The sequence below is a fragment of the Aquarana catesbeiana genome, linkage group LG07 (genome assembly GCF_042186555.1).
Source record: "Aquarana catesbeiana isolate 2022-GZ linkage group LG07, ASM4218655v1, whole genome shotgun sequence".
In the NCBI taxonomy this organism is placed as follows: Eukaryota; Metazoa; Chordata; class Amphibia; order Anura; family Ranidae; genus Aquarana; species Aquarana catesbeiana.
Genome location: NC_133330.1, coordinates 149,277,220 through 149,302,996, shown reverse-complemented (window position 1 = coordinate 149,302,996; position 25,777 = coordinate 149,277,220). Strand labels below are relative to the sequence as shown.

General features: G+C 46.5%; 1 long non-coding RNA gene across 1 annotated transcript in view; it reads right to left on the bottom strand.

The window, feature by feature from the left end:
• Nucleotides 1-345: 345 nt before the first annotated feature.
• LOC141103288 (uncharacterized) overlaps nucleotides 346-25,777 on the bottom strand; it is a 178,716-nt gene continuing 153,284 nt past the window's right edge. The window contains exon 5 of the long non-coding RNA XR_012235290.1: nucleotides 346-3,639. This is a non-coding gene — a long non-coding RNA (uncharacterized lncRNA). The remainder of the gene's footprint in view (nucleotides 3,640-25,777) is intronic.

Genomic DNA, 25,777 nt, shown 5'->3' with positions numbered 1-25,777 from the left:
CATGACCATAGGCGACAAAGCCGTAGCTATCACTAATATCTACGCTCCCAACTCTCCAGACACTTTATTCTTTCAGGACATGGTTCAGTGGGTTCTCACTGCCCCTGAAGTACTGCACTTGGTGGGTGGGGACTTTAACTCGGCCATGTCCACACTGGCAGACCGCACTTATCTCCCTAAGCAAAAGACAATGCCCGGTCCCTCCCATACACCAGACTTAACTCCCCTAGCACACTCCATTGAATCTATGCATTTTGTTGACATCTGGCGACTGACACACCCAACGGACAGAGAATATATGTTTTTCTCACCCTCACATAATACCTTCTCTCGTATAGACTACTTCTTTGCCTCCCCGGCCCTAGTATCTGCTATAAACACCCCAGACATTTACGATGCCAGAATCTCAGACCACAGCCCCATCGCAGTCCATTTGACCCAATCCACACCCTCAACACCCACTAGGTGGCGAGATTCCTTCCCGGCCACCTGGGGTGCATTTCCCTGCCAGCGGCGTTCCAGACCACTTCCGGATTGTGTGACAGTGCCTGCGTGCGCGACTCTTCGCATGTGACGTCATGACATTACGTGATTACGGCGGAGGTGACGGTCATACCAGGACCTTCATCTTCCTGAATGCCAGGGGAGCCACACGTGGAGTGCCGCCATTGCGGCATCATCCCCACCACCGGGTGGGTGTGGGGCGGGCATCCGGACAGCCATAGATTTGTGAGCATTTGCTGACAGGTAATATGCAAAAAATTGTACTTGGCTGGACTCTGATGTGCATGTTTTGCACTGTGGGCCCCCCAGGTCACCCCGTCATAGATTTTTACCATTTATATATTATAGATTTGTTGGTTCTATCTGCCCATATTGGTAACTCTATTATTTTAGAATTCCAACACTGAGATTTTTACTTCAAGGCGGAATATTTTTCTGTACCTTGGAATATTAAGGTAATTTTTGACTTCACTCCACTCCATTATGTCTATTTATGGTAGTTCGCTCACTTTATCCTCTTGTTTTTTCATTCACCCTTCTATATTCACACCATCCTTGTTTTTGCCCACATCATCCCCATCTTCACCACCTAGTCTTTTCACGGTTCATTGCACACACTCCACTGTTTTTTTCACCCCTCCTCATTCACTTTTTTGCACTCACCTTCCACTCCCTCACACTTTGGTTTCATTTTTTGTTTCAATTTCCCTTCACCCAGCACCATTTTCCCCTTTGTGTTTGGTCTAGCTTGGTTTGCTTCACCCACACATTTCTGCTTTCACTTTTTCCCTCCTTCTCCCACCTTTTTTATTTTCATTTTTCTTGCCTTTTTCTCCTCATTTCCCCCATCATCTGCCATCACTTACACACCTTCTCACCTTCTCAGCTTTCACACAATTCCCTTCACGTTCCCCTTTCTCCATTCTCTTTCGCGTCTTTTCATTCACTCACTTTTCTCACTTGTTTCTTCACTTTTATTCTCACCTCTTTCCTTTCACTTCACCCCCTTGTTCTCCACCTTCTCCAACCCCCCCCTGCCCCCCTTTTTTTTTATGCACATCTCCTTTTCCACACTACCACCCTTACCATCCTGTTCACATCTTGATATACTTTTATGTGATCTTCACCCCTTTTTTGGTTTAATTGTTTATACATCACCACCATCATTATTGTATTATATATTTTATTACCTCAACACTCATACGCATTTATGTCTCCAAAATACTTAACCGTCCCATCATAATTGTTCATATCCTTATATTATACAAATTTACAAAACTTTATAGTTGTGCTATACATAATGCACCTTACAGTGATGTCCCTCAGTACATTGACCTAGGTGCTGTCTCTCTGCTTCCGCACTCCGCCCATTTTTGGTGGGGTTTTTTTCCACAAGTGTGACTCCTTGTAAGGCACACATGGGCGGTTGAGGCTCCCCTTTGATGTGCCTCTCGGTGGGATCAAGTGAAGGATTTTTAGAAGACCTTAGGTCCAAGAGACTTCACACAACACAGTGTGACTGGTAACTATACACTAATGTTGTTTTTGTGAATTTGTGTACCATCAACATTTTTGTTATTGAATGTTGTGTACCATTGTGTTCAGCCCCAATTGTGTTGGTTTTATATCTCCTGTACCACAGCTCATATTTTAACTATCATTGTCAACTTTTTGATATGATTGTCATTAATAAAATCAAATACATTTTAATCCTATGTAGTATTCTTCTATTATTTTTGCTGCCTAGAAAAACCCATATGTGGGACACCTCCCTTTTTGATGTTATTCGGGTTGTGCAGCATCCTTCTTTTCTCCTATAAGTGTCTTCCCTTTTACAGTACTCTTTCTCATCCAATATACTTGAATAATTGTTCAACCTTTTCATCATGTCTATACCCCATCCTGTCCAAGAAGGAAACCATGCCCAGGCCATATCTTGTTTATAGAACAATTCCCTTTTGTCAAGGTGTTTGAGGGGGTATCTGGGGTGTATACTGACCTCTAGGGGATGTCCCCTTTTATCACCCCCTACCACTCCCATGACAGGTACCAAGGATGCAAGATAACACCATCCCTTAACATGGAGGGGCACCCAGGGATAACACACTTTCCCACAACATAAATAGATACTTTGTCCTAATGCAAATGGCTTCTTAGCAACAATCTCATGAGTGTACTTTTCCTGTATTGCGATTATAAATTGGTGGAATATATCACGTACATTATCAGAGAGGGAGGAAAAGTTATGGAAAGTACGGTTTAGCTTTTGTCAGATACTTGAAACAGTGAGCAGGCATCCTTGGCTTTGCCCCTGCATTCCCACATGGAGATGTTAGATATTGACCTGCTACAAATGGAGGGGTTAGTCTGTGTCTCATTCCCTAAATTAAAATACCAATCAGGGGAATGACTTTTACCTGCTATTGGAAAGGTAACAGTGTTGTTTATGTACAGAGTGATATGTTAGTTAAGAAGACAGGAGGAGTCTCTTTGAGGAAGAAGGAAATATTTAAAGGTACAGCCAGAAGGGGAATTCAGGCAGTGCTAGCATGTAATTTGCTACATATCCAACATTCTTCATACCCTGATTTTTGAGCATAAGCATACCTAAATTTTAGCAAAAGCATCTTATCAGTAAAAATATCTCCAATTTCTCTCTTTGTTCTAGCTTGTGTCACTGTAGTGTTCTCTTGTGTGTGTGTGTTCCCACAGAGACTTTTAATTACACCCAAATATTCAGGGTGGTAGATACAGTTAATGATGATCCAGGTGGGCAGGAACACTATCAGAGAGATCAGGATCAGGAGGCAAAATAGCTTGCCAGAAGTCTGTGGTGAAATAAGCGAGGTCATATTCTCTGGCTTGACCTGCTTTCCCAGGAACTCCTCCTTCGTCTGCTTGGACTTCTGCTTGAGGGCCTCCTTTATCCAAGGTCTCCTTCCTGCTCCTAGGGCCTTAGGCAACCTTTTTTACTCGGCTGGCATGGATCCAGGACTGGCAGTTTTCCACTAGGATGGCTGTTCTGGTCACTGCAACCACTGTAGTAGGAGGTCCAAAGGGATACTCTTGCTTCTTATTTCTGTTCAGCTGTTGGACCACCGCGGTGTCTCCCACCTTGAAGGGGTGAGTAGTTTCCTGTGAAGAAAAAGGAGAGGTGCGAGCAACATTTCTTTTGACTGTATCCAATGTTTCAACCAGTTTTCTTACATATTCTTCCTGTATTAAGTCTAAATCTCCCTTTTCTATCATTAAAGGTGCTCTGGCCCATGGGGTGGGGAAAAGTCTACCCATCAAACTTCAAAAGGTAAATACCCTGTTGTTTTGGAAGGGGTCATTCTTACTTCTGCCAGGACTGCTGGGAGGACTTTTTTCCAGTTGGCAAAGGTTCCTCCTGTGGCCTTTCTTATCTTGTCTTTTATTGTTCTATTCATTCTTTCTACTATTCCTGAGCTTTGAGGGTGGTAGGGAATGTGAAACTTCCATTCTATCTTGAGAGTTTTTACCAAGTCCTGGCAGACCCTGGCCATGAAAGCTGGACCATTGTCTGAGTTTATTTGAAGTGGGTAGGGATGATCTTCGAGTTCGAGTTGAACTCATGTTTGACTCGAACATCGGCTGGTTGCCAGTTCGCCGAACAGCGAACAATTTGGGGTGTTCGCAGCAAATTCGAAAGCCGCGGAACACCCTTTAAAAGTCTATGGGAAAAATCAAAAGTGCTAATTTTAAAGGCTTATATGCATGGTGTTGTCATAAAAAGTGTTTGGGTCCTGCCCCAGGGGACATGTATCAATGCAAAAAGAAGTTTTAAAAATGGCCGTTTTTTCGGGAGCAGTGATTTTAATCATGCTTAAAGTGAAACAATAAAAGTGTAATATTCCTTTAAATTTCATACCTGGGCAGTGTCTATAGTATGCCTGTAAAGGGGTGCATGATTCCTGTGTTTAGAACAGTCTGACAGCAAAATGACATTTCAAAGGAAAAAAAGTCATTTAAAACTACTCGCGGCTATAATGAATTGTCGGTCTGACAATACACATAGAAGTTCATTGATAAAAACGGCATCGGATTTCTCCACAGGGGAACCCTGAACCAAAATTAAAAAAAAAATGGCGTGGGGGTCCCCCTAAATTCCATACCAGGCCCTTCAGGTCTGGTATGGATATTAAGGGGAACCCCGCACCAAAATAAAAAAAAATGGCATGGGGTCCCCCAAAAAAACCATACCAGACCCTTATCCGAGCACGCAACCTGGCAGGCCGCAGGAAAAGAGGGGGGACGAGAGAGCACCCCCCCTTCTGAACCGTACCAGGCCACATTGGGAGGGTGCTTTGAGGTAGCCCCCAAAGCACCTTGTCCCCATGTTGATGGGGAGAATGGCCTCATCCCTACAACCCTTGGCCGGTGGTTGTGGGGGTCTGCGGGCGGGGGGCTTATCAGAATCCGGAAGCCCCCTTTAACAAGGGGACCCCCAGATCCCGCCCCCCGTGTGAATTGGTAATGGGGTACAAATGTACCCCTACCATTTCACAAAAAAAGTGTCAAAAAGTTTAAAACACACAAGAGACGGTTTTTGACAAGTCCTTTATTAATTTCTTCTTCTTTCGGCTTCTTCTTCCATTTTCTTTCTTCTGGTGTTCTTTCGGTGTTCTTCTTCTTCCTCCATCTTCTTCTTAATCTTCTTCTCCATCTTCTTCTACCTCCGCTCTTCTTGTCCCGCATCTTCCTCCAGGCTTCTTCTCCGCTCCGTCCGCACGATCCGCCTCAGTGGGAGTCTTCAGCCGCGTGACGCTTCGCTTCTTCTGACACTTCGTATTTAACAGAGGGCGGGGCCACGTGGTGACCCCTCCCTCCTCTGACGCACGGGGAATTTATGGGACTTCCCTGTGGCTTTCCCTGTGTTGTCAGAGGGGGTCAGGGGCCTCATCCCCACAACCACCGGCCAAGGGTTGTGGGGATGAGGCCCTTCTCCCCATCAACATGGGGACAAGGTGCTTTGGGGGGGCTACCTAAAAGCACCCTCCCAATGTTGAGGGCATGTGGCCTGGTACGGTTCTGGAGGGAAGGGGGGCGCTCTCTCATCCCCCCCTCTTTTCCTGCGGCCTGCCAGGTTGCGTGCTCGGATAAGGGTCTGGTACAGATTTTTGTGGGGACCCCACGCCATTTTTTAAAAAATTTTGGCACGGGGTTCCCCTTAAAATCCATACCAGACCTGAAGGGTCTGGTATGAATTTTGAGGGGTACCCCCACGCCATTTTTTTTTTAAATTTTGGCGTGGGGTTCCCCTTAATAACCATACCAGACCTGAAGGGCCTGGTATGGAATTTAGGGTGACCCCCACGCATTTTTTTTAAATTTTGGTTCAGGGTTCCCCTGTGGGGAAATCCCATGCAGTTTTTATCAATGAACTTTTATGTGTATTGTCGGACCGACAATTCATTAATAGCTGCTAGGGATGAGCCGAACACCCCCCGTTCGGTTCGCACCAGAACCTGCGAACGGACCAAAATTTTGCGCAAACTTTAGAACCCCATTGAAGTCTATGGGACTTGAACGTTCAAAATCAAAAGTGTTAATTTTAAAGGCTAATATGCATGGTATTGTCCTAAAAAGGGTTTGGGGACCCTGGTCCTGCCCCAGAGGACATGTATCAATGCAAAAAAGGTTTTAAAAACGGTCGTTTTTTCGGGAGCAGTGATTTTAATGATGCTTAAAGTGAAAAAAAGTGAAATATTCCTTTAAATATCGTACCTGGGGGTGTCTATAGTATGCCTGTAAAGTGGCGTTTCCTGTGCTTAAAACAGTCCCTGCACAAAATTACATTTTTAAAGGAATAAAAGTCATTTAAAACTGCTTGCGTCTTTAATGTAATGTCGGGTCCCGGCAATATGGGTGAAAATCAGTGAGACAAACGGCATGGGTACCCCCCCAGTCAATTACCATGCCCTTTGGGTCTTGTATGGATATTAAGGGGAACCCCGCACCCAAATAAAAAAAAGGAAAGGCGTGGGGCCCCCAGGCCCTATATACTCTGAACAGCAGTATACAGGTGGTGCAAACAAGACAGGGACTGTAGGTTTGTTGTAAAGTAGAATCTGTTTGTAATTTTGAACTGGTACATTTTTAAAATGTAGCTCCAGCCAAAAAATCTATTTTTAAGCTTTTTGGAAAACATAGGGAAAGGTTATCACCCCTGTAACATTTGTTTTGCTGTCAGTGCACCTCTTCAGAAGATTTCACCTCACTTTCTGTCCCAATGACAAATGTTTTTTGAAAATTTGGGGTTCTTAGTGAAACAAGGATTGGTGATAAAGCATCAGTGGAGAGGAGACACGTTTTTCCCATATTAACTCTTACAGGAGAGAATTTCCCTTCCTAGGGGTAGATTTCATCTCACTTCCTGTTGTCTCCTTCCGTTTGCAAGTAGGAGTCGTTTGTAAGTTGGATGTCTGGAAGTAGGGGCCTGCCCTATATACTCTGCAGAAATTGGGGCCTTAGGTGTTGGCATTGCCACAACACTGTAAGCCCTCACAGTTACTCTTGGTGGGCGCAGGAACGGGCCCTGCTGTGAAATATTAGATCAAGAATTGTAATTACATGTCCCTGTTGAACAGGGGCTGAAAAATTGGGCATTGGGCACTGGTGCTGGTGCCACAACACTGCAACCCCTCACAGATTCTCTTGCTGAGTGCAGGAACAAGCCCTGCTGCAAAGTATTGCATCAAAAATTGTAATTACACGCCCCTGTTAAACAGTGGCTGAAAAATTGGGCCTTAGGCACTGGTGCTGTTGCCACAACACTGCAACCACACACAGATACTCTAGTTGAGCGCAGCAACGCAGCACTCTCTTGACACTCCTCTGCGGCTATAGAATCAGATTGCAGATCGCAACATCTGATGGTTCGGTCATCCAATGCTCTGGGTTTCGAACTACAGCTATGTGCCAAACAAATCTAGTTGTGATAGCTCAAAACAAACACCAGGCAGGCTGTATGTAAGTTCAAACAGGAAGCTCACTTTTATTGGATGTACACAACACAATTTTATACACAGCAGTTTGAACACCCCGCCCCCAACAACCACTTTCCTATTGGTCAATTGTAAAGTACACTTTAGTCTTCAATTAAGGTCCTCTTGGCCATGCAAATGAGGACTTGAAACAGGGTCAGCAGGGATTGGTCCGATAGCTTGAATAGGAGGACTGATATGTGTAATGACACAGAGAAGCCCCAAGGAGTAATTAAAGTACATAAACAAACAGTCAAACACAGAACAATGCCTTCCTTCCAGACCATGGAGCCGTCTGGAGGGGGTTAGCCTTAAAACAGGGCAGCAGATCCCCCCCACTGTGTAATAGAATCAAAGGGAAATACTTCAGTATTCCAAGCTTCATGACAAGCTTTCCCCCCTGGAAAACAGTCCAACAGCCACAGTGGGACCCCGAACGGGTCAACTCAAGGATGTTGGAAAAGTAGTCTTAAGGTTCCAACAGTATGATTCGTCACACTGTAATATGGCAAATACAATTTCCCAGAGTCTGTGTCTCTTGGGGGGATATGGACCTGAATCCAAAGTAACACCACCTCAAGGGTCCTCAGGCATACAGCTCACAAAGAGCACTGTTCCCCCAAATGCCAGGGCCCACGATCGGTCAGCAAGAGGCTAGCATTCAGTCCCCTCCAAAAGCCTCTGTCCTGGCTCAGTCTGTCACATTTCTCCCTTGTCGGCAGATGACTAACACAAGAGGAGACCCCAGACGGATTTACTCCGAAGTTAGGCCATAGTTCCAGTCCCCTAATGCCTGTACCCACACAGTACCCCAAACAAATTGTTCCATACAGAGCATTACTTACCCAGCCAACCTCTGCCTCTCTCAGAGAACATGGGGACAGGCCTGGACTGGCCCTTCTCCCTGCAGTCCTTTCAGCCACTGGAGAGAAGACAGGGTGACTGCGCTCACTCCGTCATGCTGTTGGGGATCTGGGCCGACTGCCCAGCATCCCTGGAGTATACAAGTGGGGACTGAAGTCGCATCCACTTTTAGTAGGTGAAAATCCCACAGTGCTTGCAAAGCATGGCTGACATCCTCCTGTCTCAGTGTTGCATCATTTTCTGGGGTTGTGTCAGTGGAGACCAAAGTCCCATCCACTACCACAGGAACTCCCTCTTCTGTTAGTTCAGGGTAGAGGCCAGCAGCACTCTGCCCGGTTGCCAGCCCTTCTGCTGGGGACTCCACATCCTCCACTCTGGCTAACCGTTGGGGCAGGAGGCTGGCTTCCTCCACTCCCAAACTGTGTAACTGCCATTGGGGAGGTGAGCCGGCTGCTTCCTTTTCCATTCCCTTATCTGGATGTTGGGATAATATGTCTGTGGTACTGTCTCCCAGGTGCACGGATCTTTGCTGGGGAGGAAAGACCGCTTCCTCCACCCTGGCCAACTGTTGGGGAGGGACGATGAATACCTCCTCTCCCTTCTCCCCCTGTATCCTGATCTGCTGCTGGGAAGTGACCACCTCCTTCTCACCCTGAGCCTCCGGAACTGCCACAGATGTGGGGCAGAGGTCTTGAAACCTCTGTCCAGTGACCAGCGCTTCAGCTGGGGAAGTTCCTTGTGACTCCACAGATACTGCTGTTGGTGCTGGGCAGAGCACAGTGAAGTTTAGCCCTAATAACAGCTTTTCTTCTGCTGGGGGCTCACCAGGTTGTTCTTCCTCAGCAGAAAAGTCTTTCAAATCTCCTGTCTCTGCAACTGGTGTCTGGGGATAAAGGTTCACCATCTCCTGTCCGTGGAACCCAGAAGATGCTATCAGTGCTGGGCAGAGGTTAGCAGAGCTCTGCCCTGTTGTCAGCACTTCAGCTTTGGGGATAGCGATCTCCACATTTTCCACTGCCGATTCTCTGGCATTCTGCTGGACAGGCATATTCCTCCATCCAAGATCATCCAATGCAGAAACTTGCTCCATCTGCCATAAGACCTCCGCGTCCATAGCTGCGGGGGCAGGTTGGCAAAGCACACTGTTACTCTGCCACATTGTCGACTCTTCAGCCAGGATTTCAGAGTTGTCAACTGGTATTTCCTGATAGTCCCAGGCAAAGGGAGCCCCACCCTGCTGCTGAGCAGAGTCTAGCAGCTGTCTGTAGGCGATCTCCAGCTCCCATTCCTGAACGGCCAGAAAATCCAAATCTTCCTGTGCCCAGTGCACTTCCGAGACATTCAGTCTTCGCTCTCTGTGCTCCATTATTTCCTGGAAACGCCACTCCCGATCACTCCCAAAGTCAGGGTCCCTGGACAGCCTCCAGTACAACAATCCCAGGCCATCGTAGTCAAAGCCTTCTGTGGGGCTGTCATCCGCTGTCCATGGGCACACTTGGGCTACATACCACTGGAGGGCTCTGTAGCTCTTGTCCAACCGCATTTCTGCCCAGATCAGCCTGCTTAACTCAGCTGTCCACTCCTGGTTCGGCTGTTCCCCCAATAACAGCATTCGCACTTCATACTGCGACCAGTACCTTACATGGATGGAGGGGAGAACTTTTCCCTGGTTTCGCTGCTTACGGGCTAGCGCTTCCTTCCAGAGTTCGCAACGGATAGAATCAAACCATCCCAGCAGGACCTGCTCTGATACTGGTCCTCTATGCTGTATCTGCATCTCTCGCAACCTCCTTCTGAATTCCTCTTCCATGGTAGCTGGTATCTGTACCTCTCCTCTCCTGCTATCTGGACCTTGGATCCAGGTGATGGTTTGGATGTGTTCACGGCAAGGAAGCACGATCCCACCGGTCCCTCCCGGCTCTCAAGTAAGTCTTTAAGTGTGGCTCTCCTGCAGGCTGGTTTGGAGTGTCCCAGTAACTGGAGAGCAAATCCCACAGCTGCCAACCAATGTAACAAGCCCCTGCTCGCTCGATTCCTCTCTCCCGACACTCCTCTGCGGCTATAGAATCAGATTGCAGATCGCAACATCTGATGGTTCGGTCATCCAATGCTCCGGGATTCGAACTACAGCTATGTGCCGATCAAATCCAGTTGTGATAGCTCAGAACAAACACCAGGCAGGCTGTATGTAAGTTCAAACAGGAATCTCACTTTTATTGGATGCACGCAACACAATTTTATACACAGCAGTTTGAACACCCCGCCCCCAACAACCACTTTCCTATTGGTCAATTGTAAAGTACACTTTAGTCTTCAATTAAGGTCCTCTTGGCCATGCAAATGAGGACTTGAAACAGGGTCAGCAGGGATTGGTCCAATAGCTTGAATAGGAGGACTGATATGTGTAATGACACAGAGAAGCCCCAGGGGGTAATTAAAGTACATAAACAAACAGTCAAACACAGAACAATGCCTTCCTTCCAGACCATGGAGCCGTCTGGAGGGTGTTAGCCTTAAAACAGGGCAGCAGATCCCCCCACTGTGTAATAGAATCAAAGGGAAATACTTCAGTATTCCAAGCTTCATGACAGGTTACATCAGCATCAGGTGCCTGGTAACTGGTGGTGATCCAAGACTGATTCATTTTTATGAAGGTCAGTCGATCGACCGAGTCGGTGGACAGGCGCACCCTGTGATCGGTTACAAAGCCTCCAGCAGCACTGAATGTGCGTTCCGTAAGAACTCTGGATGCAGGACAGGCCAGTAGCTCAATTGCATACTGTGCAAGCTCTGGCCAGTGATCCATCCTCAAGACCCAGTAACCCAGAGGATTTTCGGTGGGAAAGGTATCCAAGTCAGATCTTGCCCCTGGGTATTCCTGCACCACGTAAAACAGACGCTGGCAATGGTTGCTGGAACCGATCATACCTTGGGGCTGCGGACTAAAAAACTGTCTAAACACATCGGTCAGACGGCCACCTTCTCCACCGCTACTTCTTTGACTGAGCGAAGCCTCAGCAACACGTTGTCCAGGAACAGGAGTGTGTAACCTCCCAGTCTCTGGGAACGCGTTGCACAGACCTTCCGCAACCTTACCCTTGTAATGTGGATCAAGGAGGGTTGCCAGCCAGAATTGATCCCTCTCCACGAATACGAGGATCCTTCCGCAGGCTTTGCAGGATCAGGGAGGCCATGCAGCGTAGGTTTGCTGAGGCATTCGGTCCAGAGTCCTCTGGGTCACTAAGGACAACATTATCCGCAGCAAACTCCTCCCAGCCACGTACAAGTCCATGGGTTTCTTAGGACTGTAAATGATCCCTTGAAGACTGCTGCTGATGCTGAGTGCCAGGCTCTACCTCCATGCTGACACAATCTTCCTCCTCCTCCTCCTCTTCCTTTGTGATTGGCGGGCATGCAGGAACACTGTCTGGATAAAGGGGGCCTTGAGAGATAAGGAAGTCCTCCTCTTCCTCCCTCTGTTCTGCCTCAAGTGCCCTGTACATTATTCCACACAGCCTGTGCTCCAACAGGTGGGCAAGAGGTACAGTGTCACTGATGCATGCACTGTCACTACTCACCATCCTCGTGGCCTCCTCAAATGGTGACAGGACAGTGCATGCATCCCTGATCATATCCCACTGGCATGGGGAAAAAAAACAAGGTCCCCTGACCCTGTCCTGGTGCCATAGTCACATAGGTACTCATTAATGGCCCTCTGCTGTGTGTGCAGCCGCTGAAGCATGGCCAACGTTGAGTTCCACCTGGTGGGCATGTCACAGATTAGGAGGTTCTTGCGCAGGTTAAATTCCTTTTGGAGGTCAGCCAGCCGAGCACTGGCATTATATGACCTGCAGAAATGCACACAGACTTTCCTGGCCTGCCTCAGGACATCCTGTAAGCCTGGGTGCCTGCTCAAGAACCGCTGCACCACCAAGTTAAGGACGTGAGCCAAACAGGGCACATGGGTCAGTTGTCCCTGTCGGAGAGCGGAGAGGAGGTTGGTGCCATTGTCGCAAACCACCATACCTGCCTTAAGCTGGTGTGGCGTCAACCACCTCTGAACCTGCCCCTGCAGAGCTGACAGAATCTCTGCCCCAGTGTGGCTCCTGTCCCCCAAGCACACCAGCTCAACCACTGCATGGCATCTTTTTGCCTGCGTGCTTGCGTAGCCCCTTGAATGCCTACGGAGCACCGCTGGTTCCGAGGACAAATCAGCACAGGAAGAGGCCACGGAGGAAGAAAATGAGGAGGGGGTGGAGGAGAGAGGTGTGGCAGAATCACCACTAGTAGAATTTTGGAGGCATGGTGGCGGAACAACCTCCAATACTACTGCACCCTGTCCTGCATCCTTCCCAGCTGCCAGAAGACTCACCCAGTGCACGGTGAAAGATAGGTAACATCCCTGTCCATGCCTGCTGGACCATGAGTCAGTGGTAATATGCTCCTTACCGCTGCCTTCTACATGCCAGTAGAGAGCCGGAATCGCCTTCCGTGAGAAAAAGTGGCATTTGGGAACCTGCCACTGAGGAACCGCACATTCCACAAACTCACGGAAGGGAGCAGAGTCTACCAACTGAAAAGGCAGCAGTTGAAGTGCTAGAAATTTATCCAAGTCAGCATTCAACCACTGGGCATGTGGATGGCTGGGAGCAAACTTCTTTCGGTGGTGCAGCAGCTGGGGCAGGGAAATTTGCCTGGTACAATCTGACGTTGGTGTACCGATAGCATATTGCCCCCAAGTACTTGGCTGTGACACACCTAATTCTACACCTTCATTCCTCTCAGTTCAGGTCTCAGAGAGGACTGAAGGTATAGTGGGGTTAGAGATCCCAGCTGATGAGGAGAAGGAGAGGTCCTCTTTGTTCTTTGGTGTGGGTCTTTTAGGTACGCTTCTCAACAAACTGCATGGCAGGTCGACATATGTCTGGTCAAGCATGTGGTGCCCAAGCGGGTGATGTTTTGGCCACACGAGATACGCTTGAGACAAATGTTGCAAATAGCAGTGGTGGGATCTGACACACTCGTCTCAAAAAAGGCCCACACCAAAGAACCTTTGGAATAACGTGCAGAGACAGCAGCGCCCTGCACATGCGGAGCTCTGCAGTGTGATGCAGTTGGCGTGCTGCCCTTAAGCTGGCCCCTGGAGGGCATTCTGCCTCGTTGGTGATGTGCCTCCTCCTCCTCTTCCTCTCTCCTATCAGGCACCCACGTGGAGACAGTGACCTCATCATCCCCTCCCTCCTCATCACTGGAGCATACCTGGCAGTATGCTGCAGCTGGGGGAACATGACTGCCAATTTGCTGTCCTTCTTGGGCACCCCCTCTCTCTGGGCTCATGTTACTGCCTTCCTCTAGCTGGGTACCATCATTGGAGCCTTCAAAACGCTGGGCATCCTCCTGGAGCATGTACCCAACACTATGGTCAAACAGTTCGGGGGACTCCTCAGGAGGACATGGTGGGGTTAGGGAAGGAGTGACTGATGCCATTGAGCCGAGGGCAGCTGCTTTGCCAGACAAAGTACCCTGAGCCTGGGTGAGAGAGGATGAGGAGGATGAGGATGGCTTGGTCATCCACTCTGCCAAGTCTTCCGCATGTTGCGGCTCAACAACGGCCAGCTGCCAAAAAAAAGGACAAGCCTGTCCCACGGCCACGTGCTGGTGATGATGCACCGTCTCCAGGACCAGCACTGTTGCCTCTAGACACAGAGCCTGCTTGCCCTCTTTTATTAGCTTGTGACTGTCTGCCTCTCCTTGTTGGCCTTCCAGACATACTAATGGCCTGCAGTGAGATGTAGCTGCACAAAGCTGGGATGTATATACCGTATTTATCGGCGTATAACACGCACTGGCGTATAACACGCACCTAATTTTAAGAGAGAATTTTCAGGAATTTTCAGGAAAAAAACGAATTTTAAATAAAAGAACTTTGAAGCAAAATAAGGGTAACTCAGAACTTTTTTTTATTAACATTTATACAACATATAAGGTAAATAACTTAACGGGAAAGTAAAATCAACTGTTTTACCGAAGCAACTTGGATTTTATAGTATATGTTTTAACAAAAGTTTAAAATCAGAAATCGCTGCTGTCTGGGAAACCAAGAAACTCTTCATCTTCACTGCTATCTTCAAAATCGAACTGAACACTGCTGCATTGACTACTACTGTCTTCATAAATCAGGTCGTCTTCTTTACCATCCAAAGCATTGCTTATGCCACATTTCTTAAAAGATTTGATAACAATATCTTCTTTAACTGCGTCCCACGAAGTCTTTATCCATTGACACACTTTTGAAATGCCAAGTCTTTTCATTCGCCCAGAATTGGTAACTTCGTGTTGGCTTTCATCACACATGTATTTTTCCATTCTTCACGCATGAAAGCTTTGAATGGCTTGTTAATGTAAACATCTAATGGCTGTAGTTGTGATGTAAGTCTTCCTGGAATGACGGCCATTTCTGTTTTGCACATTTTCAATTCTTTCTTTGTTGGTTCTGTAAGATGAGATCTAAATGAGTCCAGTACTAACAAGGATGGCTTCTTTAACAAAGCACCCGGGCGCTTCTCCCACACATTTCTAATCCAAAGCCTCATGCCTTCTTCGTCCATCCAACCTTTAGGATGAACATGCACATTTATGCCACTTGGAATTTTCTCCTTTGGAAGAGTTTTCCTTTTAAAAATGACCAATGGTGGTAGCTTTTTTCCATCTGCGGTGCAGGCAAGGACCACGGTATAACGATTTTTTTCATGACCTGAAATTTTGATTGTTACGGTCTTGGCACCTTTTGCTTCCACAGTTTTATTTGAAGGAACATCAAAAGTGAGGGGTACTTTCTCCATGTCGCCGATTTGACAAATTTCAAAATTGTGTCTTTTCCTTTGTTTGATAATAAAGCGATGAAACTGTATTATCTTCTCTTTATAATCATCCGGCATACGCTGAGCAATCCTGGTTCTTGTTCGCATCTGAAGCTCATGCCTCTTCATAAATCTTTGGCACCATGATGTTGTCCCTTTGAAATCCTGTATTTGCAACTGTTTGCTGATTTTCACTGCTTCAATGATGATCATTTTTGTTGATAAAGCAATGCCAGCTTTTCTATGATTTAGTACAAATTCCTTCACTTTTTCTTCTAATGTTAGCCATTTAACTGTACCGCTGCGAAAATTGCATTTTGTTTTTGCTAATGTCTTTAGCTTTTCTTCCATTTTTCGCCACTCTCGTATTGTGCATTCTGTTGGTGGCTCTCCAAAATGCCTTGCTGCAGCCCTATTTCCATGTTGTTTGGCATATTCCACAAGTTTTAACTTGAAAGCAGCTGTATATGCTCCACGCTTTTGTTTTGATGCCATTTGGGATACCAGTAGTAGTGAAATACTGTAAGTACAGTAGTAAATGCAGTTGTTTAACTGAGGAGGCACTTATGATAGTGCAGAGTGCATTGTCTGGATGAGTCCGTGGTATTCTTTTTACCTAAATTTAAATAAAAAAAGTAAGGTAGTATTGGGTGTGTAAATTTGCCAGTACTCTGTTGTACTATCTGTGCGTTGCAGGATGGCTGTGTGTGGTATGGTATGGTAATATGGTAATAATGGTGTTATTATCATACTGGTGTATGATCACTAGTGGACTAGTAGGGGCTAAAAACCCCAGCCCCTCATCTCTTTGCTCCCCCCCCCCCCCCCCGTCAGGCAGTGTGTGTCACTTTGCAGAGGGAGGCTAAGAAAAAACACACACCATCAGGCTCTCTGTCACTTTGTCCACCTTTAAAACATTTGTACCTAAAAGGGTACAAGTTCAGGACATCCCCACAGTGTCTGATGGGGAGGGGGCAAATAGACACACTCTGCTTTGTAGGGATGGGGGAGCAGGGAGTGTGCATCTTTTAGCTCCCCTCCCTGCTGTCAAGCAGTGTAATTCTTTGCCCCCCTCCTTGCAGTCATCTTGTCACTCTGGTTCCCTTTAAGACCAGTGCACACACTGCTGCCTGCCCTGTACACTGCCAATTGAACTACTGGTATTTGAAAGGTATGCTTAGTGCCGGTTCACGTTACTGTGCTCTGCGAGATCGCATGCGATTCAAACCACACTGCAGATCACATGCAATGTCCGAGTTATGCGATTTCAGTCATACAGATAGTATTGCTGAATTTGCATGCATTCAGACCAAACACGCACAGGACCCTTTTTTTGGTCCACACCAGAATTGGATCGCATGGGTGTTCACACCTATGCGATCCGATTCATGTCTAAACTGTCAGTTTGCAGTGCGATATGTGAGCTGAAATGGGGGTGTCATTAACAATGTATTGACATGCCCGCAGAACGCATATGGCAGTGTGAATTGCTGTGCGAGTCAGGTATGATGTGGGAACCTGCAGTGGATTCGCAGGGTTCCCTCATACCGGTATTTGATTAAGGCTTGATTCACCCTTGTGCGATGCGGGAACCCTGCGAATCCACTGCGGGTTCTCGCATCGAACCTGACTTGCACAACAGTTCACACTGCCATATGCGATATGTGGGGAGTGTCAATACAATGTTAATGACACCCCCATTTCAGCTCGCATATCGCACTGCAAACTGACAGTTCGGACATGAAACGGATCGCATGAGTGTGATCCGATTCTGGTGCGGACCACAAAAAGGGTCCTGTGCGAGTTTGGCCAGATTGTGATGCGATATCAGCCATACTATCAGTTTTGGCTGAAATTGCATTGCACTGACATTGCATGTGATTTAGACTACAGTGCAGTCTAAATCACATGCAATATCGCAGAGCGCACAAGTGTGAACCAGCACTGAGATTTTTAACTTTCTCACTTCATTAATGACAGATTCTCCAGATTATCCTTCATTGAAAGATTCTCCATTATTGCTAACTAACAATTCCCTTTTATATTATTTTCGTTTAATTTTCTATTTATTGTAAGGGCTGTATTTCTGGGCTGAGACAAGGGTGTCATGTCAGGCAGTGTGTATACTGTCTTTGCGCTATCTTCCTCCCCCCTCACCCCCCGCCGGAGACTTTTTTCCCACGCTGCCATTTAAAATCCATGTGTACCTCGCGAGCTGTACAGAGGGGTTACCATGGATACGACCTCACGGCCGCGAGAGTTAGTGAGAGAGAAAGTTTCCTCTGTGTGTGCTGCGGTGGGGGAAGGCTGCCGGAGCTCTGCAATGCTTAAGATGTGTCCCGGGACTCGCAGGTCCCCCAGGCTTACTCCGATCGCGTCCGCTCGCCATCCGATCGATATACACAGTATGTACCAATGCTTTTTTTTTAATACATCGGCGTATAGCACGCACACCCGATTTTCACCCGATTTTCAGGGTGAAAAAGTGTGTGTTATACGCCGATAAATACGGTATATACTGATACTGCAGCTAGCAGAATCAACTGCCTGCCTGTAGTATTATTAGTATGAGAACATAAGCAATTGTCTTCAGGTAGCTTTAGGTGCACACAATGCAGAGGACACAGTACACTAACAGTAAATACTATAGCTGCCTGCCTGTGGTATTAATAGGAGCAGAAAAACACCAGCAATTGTCTTCAGGTAGCTTTAGGTGCATACTGTGCAGAGGACACAGTACACTAACTGTAAATACTGTAGCTGCCTGCCTGTGGTATTAATAGGATCAGAAGAACACCACCAATTTTATTCAGGTAGCTTTAGGTGCACACTGTGCAGAGGACACAGTACACTAACTGTAAATACTGTAGCTGCCTGCCTGTGGTATTAATAGGAGCAGAACAACAGCAATTGTCTTCAGGTAGCTTTAGGTGCACACTGTGTAGAGGACGCAGTACACTAACAGTAAATACTGTAGCTGCCTGCCTGTGGTACACTGTGCAGAGGACACAGTACACTAACTGTAAATACTGTAGCTGCCTGCCTGTGGTATTAATAGGATCAGAAGAACACCACCAATTTTATTCAGGTAGCTTTAGGTGCACACTGTGCAGAGGACACAGTACACTAACTGTAAATACTGTAGCTGCCTGCCTTTGGTATTAATAGGATCAGAAGAACACCACCAATTTTCTTCAGGTAGCTTTAGGTGCACACTGTGCCGAGAACACACTACACTAACTTGTAAATACTGCAGCTGCCTGTGGTACTAATAGGATCAGAAGAACACCACCAATTTTCTTCAGGTAGCTTTAGGTGCACACTGTGCAGAGGACGCACTACACTAACTTGTAAATACTGCAGCTGCCTGCGGTACTAATAGGATCAGAAGAACACCACCAATTTTCTTCAGGTAGCTTTAGGTGCACACTGTGCAGAGGACGCACTACACTGAGTTGTAAATACTGCAGCTGCCTGCGGCACTAATAGGATCAGAAGAACAACAGCAATTGTCTTCAGGTAGCTTTAGGTGCACACTGCGGAGGACGCACTACACTAACTGTAAATACTGCAGCTGCCTGCGGTACTAATAGGATCAGAAGAACACCACCAATTTTCTTCAGGTAGCTTTAGGTGCACACTGTGCCGAGAACACACTACACTAACTTGTAAATACTGCAGCTGCCTGTGGTACTAATAGGATCAGAAGAACACCACCAATTTTCTTCAGGTAGCTTTAGGTGCACACTGTGCAGAGGACGCACTGCACTAACTTGTAAATACTGCAGCTGCCTGCGGTACTAATAGGATCAGAAGAACACCACCAATTTTCTTCAGGTAGATTTAGGTGCACACTGTGCAGAGGACGCATTATACTAACTGTAAATACGGTAGCTAATAGGACTAATAGGATCAGAAGAACACCAGCAATTTTCTTCAGGTAGCTGTAAATACTGTAAAAACACCTGCCTGCCTGTCAGTTGGAAGAGAATAACAGGATCGGATCTAGTTAAACTGAATACAGTGTATATATATATATATATATATATATATATATATATATATATATATACAACACCTAGGATATATATATATATATACACAATACACTGTAAGTGCAGCTAACTGACTCGCCTGCCTACTCTATCTAACTTAAATCAAATGACACTGTCTCTCTCTCTCAACGCCGGAACACACTACACAGGGCCGACATGCAGGCGGCCTTATATAGTGTGGGGCATGTACTAAACCCCCTCAGCCATAATTGGCCAAGGCCACACTGGCTTTGGCCAATTACGGCCCTCTGTACAGACGGCGCTGTGATTGGTCAAGCATGCAGGTCATAGTGCATGCTTGGCCAATCATCAGCCAGCAATGCACTGCGATGCCATAGTGAATTATAGGCCGTGACGCACCATTTGAATTTGGCGTGAACGGCCCATATCATTCGTAATTCGACGAACGGTCGAACATGCGATGTTTGGGTCAAACATGGGTTCTAATCAAACTCGAAGCTCATCCCTACACAGGAGACAGATAGCAGCAGAGTCTGTGAGAAAAGCCGAGATCAGACACAATAGAGTAAACAGGAACAGAGTCAGGATACAAGCCACAGGGTCAAGCTGGGAGATCAGGATAAGCAGGTCAAGGCAAGCTGGGTCGATACACAGGAAGTCCAATAGGCAGGATACACAAGGCACAGGAACACAGGGAGAAGCAATAAACCAGCAATGTACTGTTCCCAGCAGCAGGTTTAAATAGGCCAGTTGGCGTCAGTGTCCTTCACGCTGTGCGTGTGGTGTTGCGCATGTGCCCATTTGCACCACCGCACACCCTTGTGCGCCGATTCGCGCTGGCACGCCTCTGCATGCGTTGGTTCATGACTCTTGCACTAGCGTGCCTGGGCAAGATCCTATTTCTCTGACAGTGCCCCCCCCAAGGGGCGGTCTCCAGATGCCCAACTGTGCCCATTTTTCAAAATAACTGTTGCAGAATCTTTGTAAGAGTCTAGGGGCATGCACATTGCTTGCAGGTTCCCATGAATTCTCTTCTGTAGAGCATCCTTTCCATTTAATCAGAAACTGAATTGTTCTACCTCTTCTTCTACAGTCGAGAATGCATTCCATTTCAAATTCTGTTTCACTTCCTACTAAGACTGGAGGTGTTGGAATTTCTTCTCTCCCCAGAAATGAGCTAGGAACAGTCAGTTTAAACAAAGAGACATGGAACACCGGGCGGATCTTATAAGACTTCGGCAAAGTGAGTTTAAATTCTACAGGATTAACTTCACGTTTTATTTCAAACAGACCGACAAACTTTGGTCCCAGCTTCCGGGACGGACATGGCAGTTTGAGGTATGTTGAGGAGAGCCATACTTTATCCCCAATTTAAAGAGAGATAACCCTATTTAAAGGTAGGGTTATCTCTTCTCCTTTTGTCATATTGCTTCTTGTAATCCTTTTGGGCCTTTTGCATAGTGTCCTGAAGTGTTTGGTAATTTGTTTGAATGAAATTTACTCTGTCTTGTACTGCTGGAACTGAAGCTTCGGGAATGATGTTAGGTAGAAATGAGGGATGGAACTCATACGTCGCTCAAAAGGGTGACTGGTTGGTAGCAGCGTGCACAGGGTTGTTATATGTGAATTCCACACATGGCAGCAGGGTGATCCCGTGGTCTTGAGAGAAAGAACAGAAACATTGCAGATATTGTTGTAATGTTCGATTAGCCCTTTCAGTTTTCCAGTTACTCTGTGGATGATAGGCTGCAGACAAGCATATTTCATTTGAAAGCAACTTGCAGAGGCTTCTCCAAAATCTAGAGGTAAATTGTACACCTCTATCCGACACAATGTTTTCTGGTATGCCATGAAATCTGACTATCTCTTTTATAAAAACTTTTGCTGTGTCCATGGCGGAAGGTGTGCCCACAATTGGCAAGAAGTGTGTCATCTTGGATAGCCGGTCCACTACCCTTCTTTAGGAGGTAAATCCACTATAAAATCCATGGATATTTTCTTCCAGGGTTGTTCTGGGACTGGCAGTGGTCTTAACAGGCCCCAAGACTTAACATTGGATCCCTTGTTCTGCTGGCACGTAGTACAGGAGTTAACATATTTCCTGCAGTCAGATTTCAAAGTGGGCCACCACAAGGACCGCTGGACAAGTTTGGTTGTTTTCCGAACACCAAAATGGCCAGCAAGCTGATAGTCATAAAAAGTTTTCAGAACCTGAAGTCTGGTTTGCTGTGGAACAAAGACCTTGTCTTGATGCCAAAGAAACCCCTCCTGACTTCTTAGGGAGGAGACTTCTGGTTGTGTTCACTGGGTAGATGCCTGCTCAATTGAAGTCCTTCAATCAGGTTGGACCAGAAGAAAGTTTTGAGGGGACAAGATTGTTTTAGGTGTGATCTCTTCAGGAGTATCGGGGAACATCCGAGACAGGGCATCCGCTTTTCCATTTTTGGACCATGGACGGAAGGTGATATGGAAATTAAACCTAGAAAAGAAAAGGGCTCATCGAGCTTGTCGGGGTCTCAACCATTTGGCAGTGCAAAGATATTCCAGGTTCTTGTGAAGTGGCACCTTCTAGAAGATATCTCCATTCTTCCAGAGCTAGTTTATTTGCTAATAGTTCCCGATCCCTTAAGTAGTAGTTTCTCTCTGGCTGACTCATCTTCCTTGATGAGAAAGCCATGGGGTGAAGTAACGCCTTGGGGCCTTGATGTTGTGACAAGACTGCGCCTGTGGCTACTTCTGAAGTGTCAACTTCCAGGACATAGGGCAGAGCAGGATCAGGGTGCTGTAGGATTGGTGCAGAAGTGAAGAAAGGCTTTAGTTTGTCAAAGGCGACTTGTGCTTCTGAAGACCATTGGTATCTGGTATGCTGGCAGGTTACTTGAGTAATGGTCGATATGATGGCAGAGAAATTCTCTATGAACCTTCTGTAAAAGTTTGCGAAGCCTACAAACCTCTGAACCCCTTTTTTATCGGATGGAGCTGACCATTCAAGAATAGCTTTCACCTTTTGTGGGTCCATAGCGTTTCCACCAGTAGAAATCATGAGCCCCAGAAACTGAATTGATATCTATTTGAAATCACACTTCTCAACTTTAACATACAGCCCATGCTTTCTTAGGATGCAGAACACCTTTTTCACGTGTGCTCTGTGGAGCTTCATGGTAGCCGAGAATATGAGAATATTGTTGAGGTAGACAATAACAAAATTGTCCAGATATTTCCGAAATATATCATTTATAAAATGCTGGAACGTGGCTGGGGCATTGCAAAGCCCAAACAGCATTACTAGGTATTTAAAATGTCCGAACCTTGTTCTTAATGCTGTTTTCCACTCATCTCCCTTCTGGATTCGGACAAGATTGTAGGCTCCACGTAGGTCTAGCTTAGTGAAGATATGAGCCGCACGAAATCTCTGAAAAAGTTCGGGGAGCAGGGGGAGTGAGTGGCGATTTTTAATTGTGACCTTATTAAGGTTTCTGTAGTCCACACATGGTCTTAATGTCTTGTCTTTCTTCTCAACTAAGAAAATTCCAGCACCGGAGGAGAGGAGGATGGACGGATGAATCCCTTCTCTACGTTCTCATCAATGTACTGCCACAGTGTTTCAAGTTCTGTTTCAGAAAGGGGGAATATATGGCCAAAAGGGATCTCGGCCCCCGGGAGCAGCTCAATTGGGCAATCATAAGGACGGTGTGGTGGAAGGATGTCTGCCTTCTTTTTATCAAAGACATCTAGGAATTCCAGGTAAGCCCCTGGTACATTTTGGTCCACACTGGATGTTGGTTGAACTGTCAGACAGCTGGTAAAGTCTCTGGATTCGGGAACATTGCAATGCTGTCGGCAAAAGGAAGAGGTGGGGAGAACTTCCTCCTTGAACCAATTGATCAGGGGGTTATGCGCCTGTAGCCATGAGATTCCCAAGATGACGGGAACATGGGAGAGCTCAGGACATCGAAGCGTATAAACTCCTGGTGGCCTGAGGCAGTTGAGGTGAAGATAGGTGCTGTTTCTTGCATCACAGGCCTGGAACTGGGCAGTAAGCCATCAGCCAGATGAATTGTCAGTCTTTGCTTCTTGTGATAGAGGGGAATAGCGAGTTTCTTTGCCTGGGTCAAATCCATGGAGCAGCCACATGCCCCATAATCAATTATTGCCCGGAAGCTGGATTTTCTCTCCCGCCACCTGCAACAAGACAGGGAGAATGATATGAGATGGGGAAGACACAGAGACCTGGATATATACTAGAGTGTGTGAATTTGACTTACTGGGTCTTATGGGGCAGTTACGTATGAAATGTTCAGTTTCCCCACAATAAAGCAAAGGTTCGCCTGCCGCCGACGAAGTCTCTCATCTGGGGTCAGCACTGACCAAGCCAATCTGCATAGGTTCGATTTGGGTGCCGCAGGAGGCATAGGTGCTGGTACAGGTGGGGCTTTAGGCAGCAGAACTAGACAGGCACAGGGGAAGGGGCATGATCATGGCACAGAGAGGAAGCGTGTAGAGGGTGATCCAAGGACACCTGTGGGAGACCCGTGGTGTGAGAGGCTACGGTGTCCCCACTTATGACAGCCCTGTCCCTGCTGACTCTCCACACTGGATACCAGCCCCTGGCTAGGCATGTGCGCTATACCAGCTAAAAACCGAGTGTGCTAGGCACCCGGTCCCTAAGCCGGAAAGCAAGGTAGCGACCCCCTGCCTGTGCCCGCAAAGCGACACTGACTGGCCGGGAGTGAGTACACCGAGCTGTGGAATCACACAGAAGGGTGACCCAGCGGATGGTCCATGGAGCTCCCTGTCGGCACCTCAGGAACTGAGTGAACTGAGAAGAGTAGAGCGGAGCGGAGACTGGAGATACTGGAGCTCATGCCAGACAGTGGGGAGGTGGAGGAGGAGTAGTCAGGAGGAGAGAAGGCGAAGAGCGGATGGAACGGAGTTTAAGGAGTAAGCAGAGCCTGTCCGCTTGTCAGTGAGAGAGAGAGAGGGAGAGAGTGGCGAGTGCTCTGTCAGATGTGAAGCCAGAGCAGAGAGGGGGGAATCCCTGGAGTATCTGGTGACACAGCACAGCAGTCAATCCAATACTAGCACATACAGCCACACTCCCCCAGATTCTATCTACTTTTGCTATTGCTTTTTTTTGCCCTCTTTCTCCTCCTTCTATTTTTTCTCTTATTTTTTCTATCCCTCTCCCTGAAGGTTTTGGAGGGGGGAGAGGAGAGGCAGAAACACCCTATGGGAGCTCATATCCTGGCAATCTGGAGAGAAATAAGTGAGCTGAAAAGAAGGGGTGAGTGATAACTTTCACCTAAAGTGATAAGTTTATTGAACTGCCTAATGTACAGCTTATGAAACTGTCTATGAACTGTTTATGAATTACATAAAAATGGCTTGGGGTAAGTTCTACACATCCCCTAATGAACTGTGCTATCAGTGGTTATTTGTCTGTTGGATAAAAAGAAAAAAAAAAAAGCATGAAATTCCCTCTGAACTTTCCTGGGAATTGCTGGAAGATCTATTAAATTAAATTGAGCTGTTACAGGACCTGTCTTATGAACCAGAAGTGAATTGTCTTATGAAAGGCACAGAAACTGATATAGGAATTGGTCTTTCCTTAAAACGGTTTTGGGAACTGTCTAATGAACTTTTAAATGAATAGTGTCTGAAGGACCTAAAAGTCCTGACTTAAAGAATGGCGGCTCCATGAACTGTTATACGTCTGGCTTTGAATTGTTTATAAATGAGTTTATGATTTGTACAACCTACCTCAAGGAATCACGCTAGAAATGATATATGGTTTGTCATATAAATACCTTGGGGAAGCCTCACGAAAGACTTATGAACTGAACCTGGAAAGAGGCATTTAATCGATTATTAGAGGAAGTACCAAAAGAAAGGGGGTAAAACCTGACAGAGGTCTCCAAACGATAAAGAGGCGGTTATCTGGTAAACACCTCAGGTTGAACAATAGGGAGCGGGGGCAGAGGCCGTGGTCAGCAATCATCTGCAACTATAATTACTAGAGTTGAAGAGAGAGCAACAGTAATAGAAAAAATAGAAGAAATAGAACATAAACACACACTAGGTAGGCCAAGTTAAGGAGCAAAGCTTCTCTCTATACCACATTAAAACACATACAGATTGTAGCCTATGGAGGGACAGCGCTAAGGGGAGGAAAGGCCTCAGACCAACCAACCTAGAGAATCAGTGCCACTGGAACTAAGAAAAGTACATAGTATTGAGACCATATAAACATATAGATTTAAATAACATACAGATTGTAGCCTATGGAGGGACAGCGCTAAGGGGAGGAAAGGCCTCAGACTAACCAACCTAGAGAGGCAGTGCCACTGGAACTAAGAAAAGGACATAGTATTGAGACCATATAACCATATAGTTCTAAGGGAATTGGAGAAGGTACACCAGGATAAAAATCAACCTGGGGAAACAGAAAATCACAAGTAAAAGATCCACTATGAGAGGTAGAACTATAAAAGGTAATGAACCAAAAACCCCAAAACAAAATGCAAAT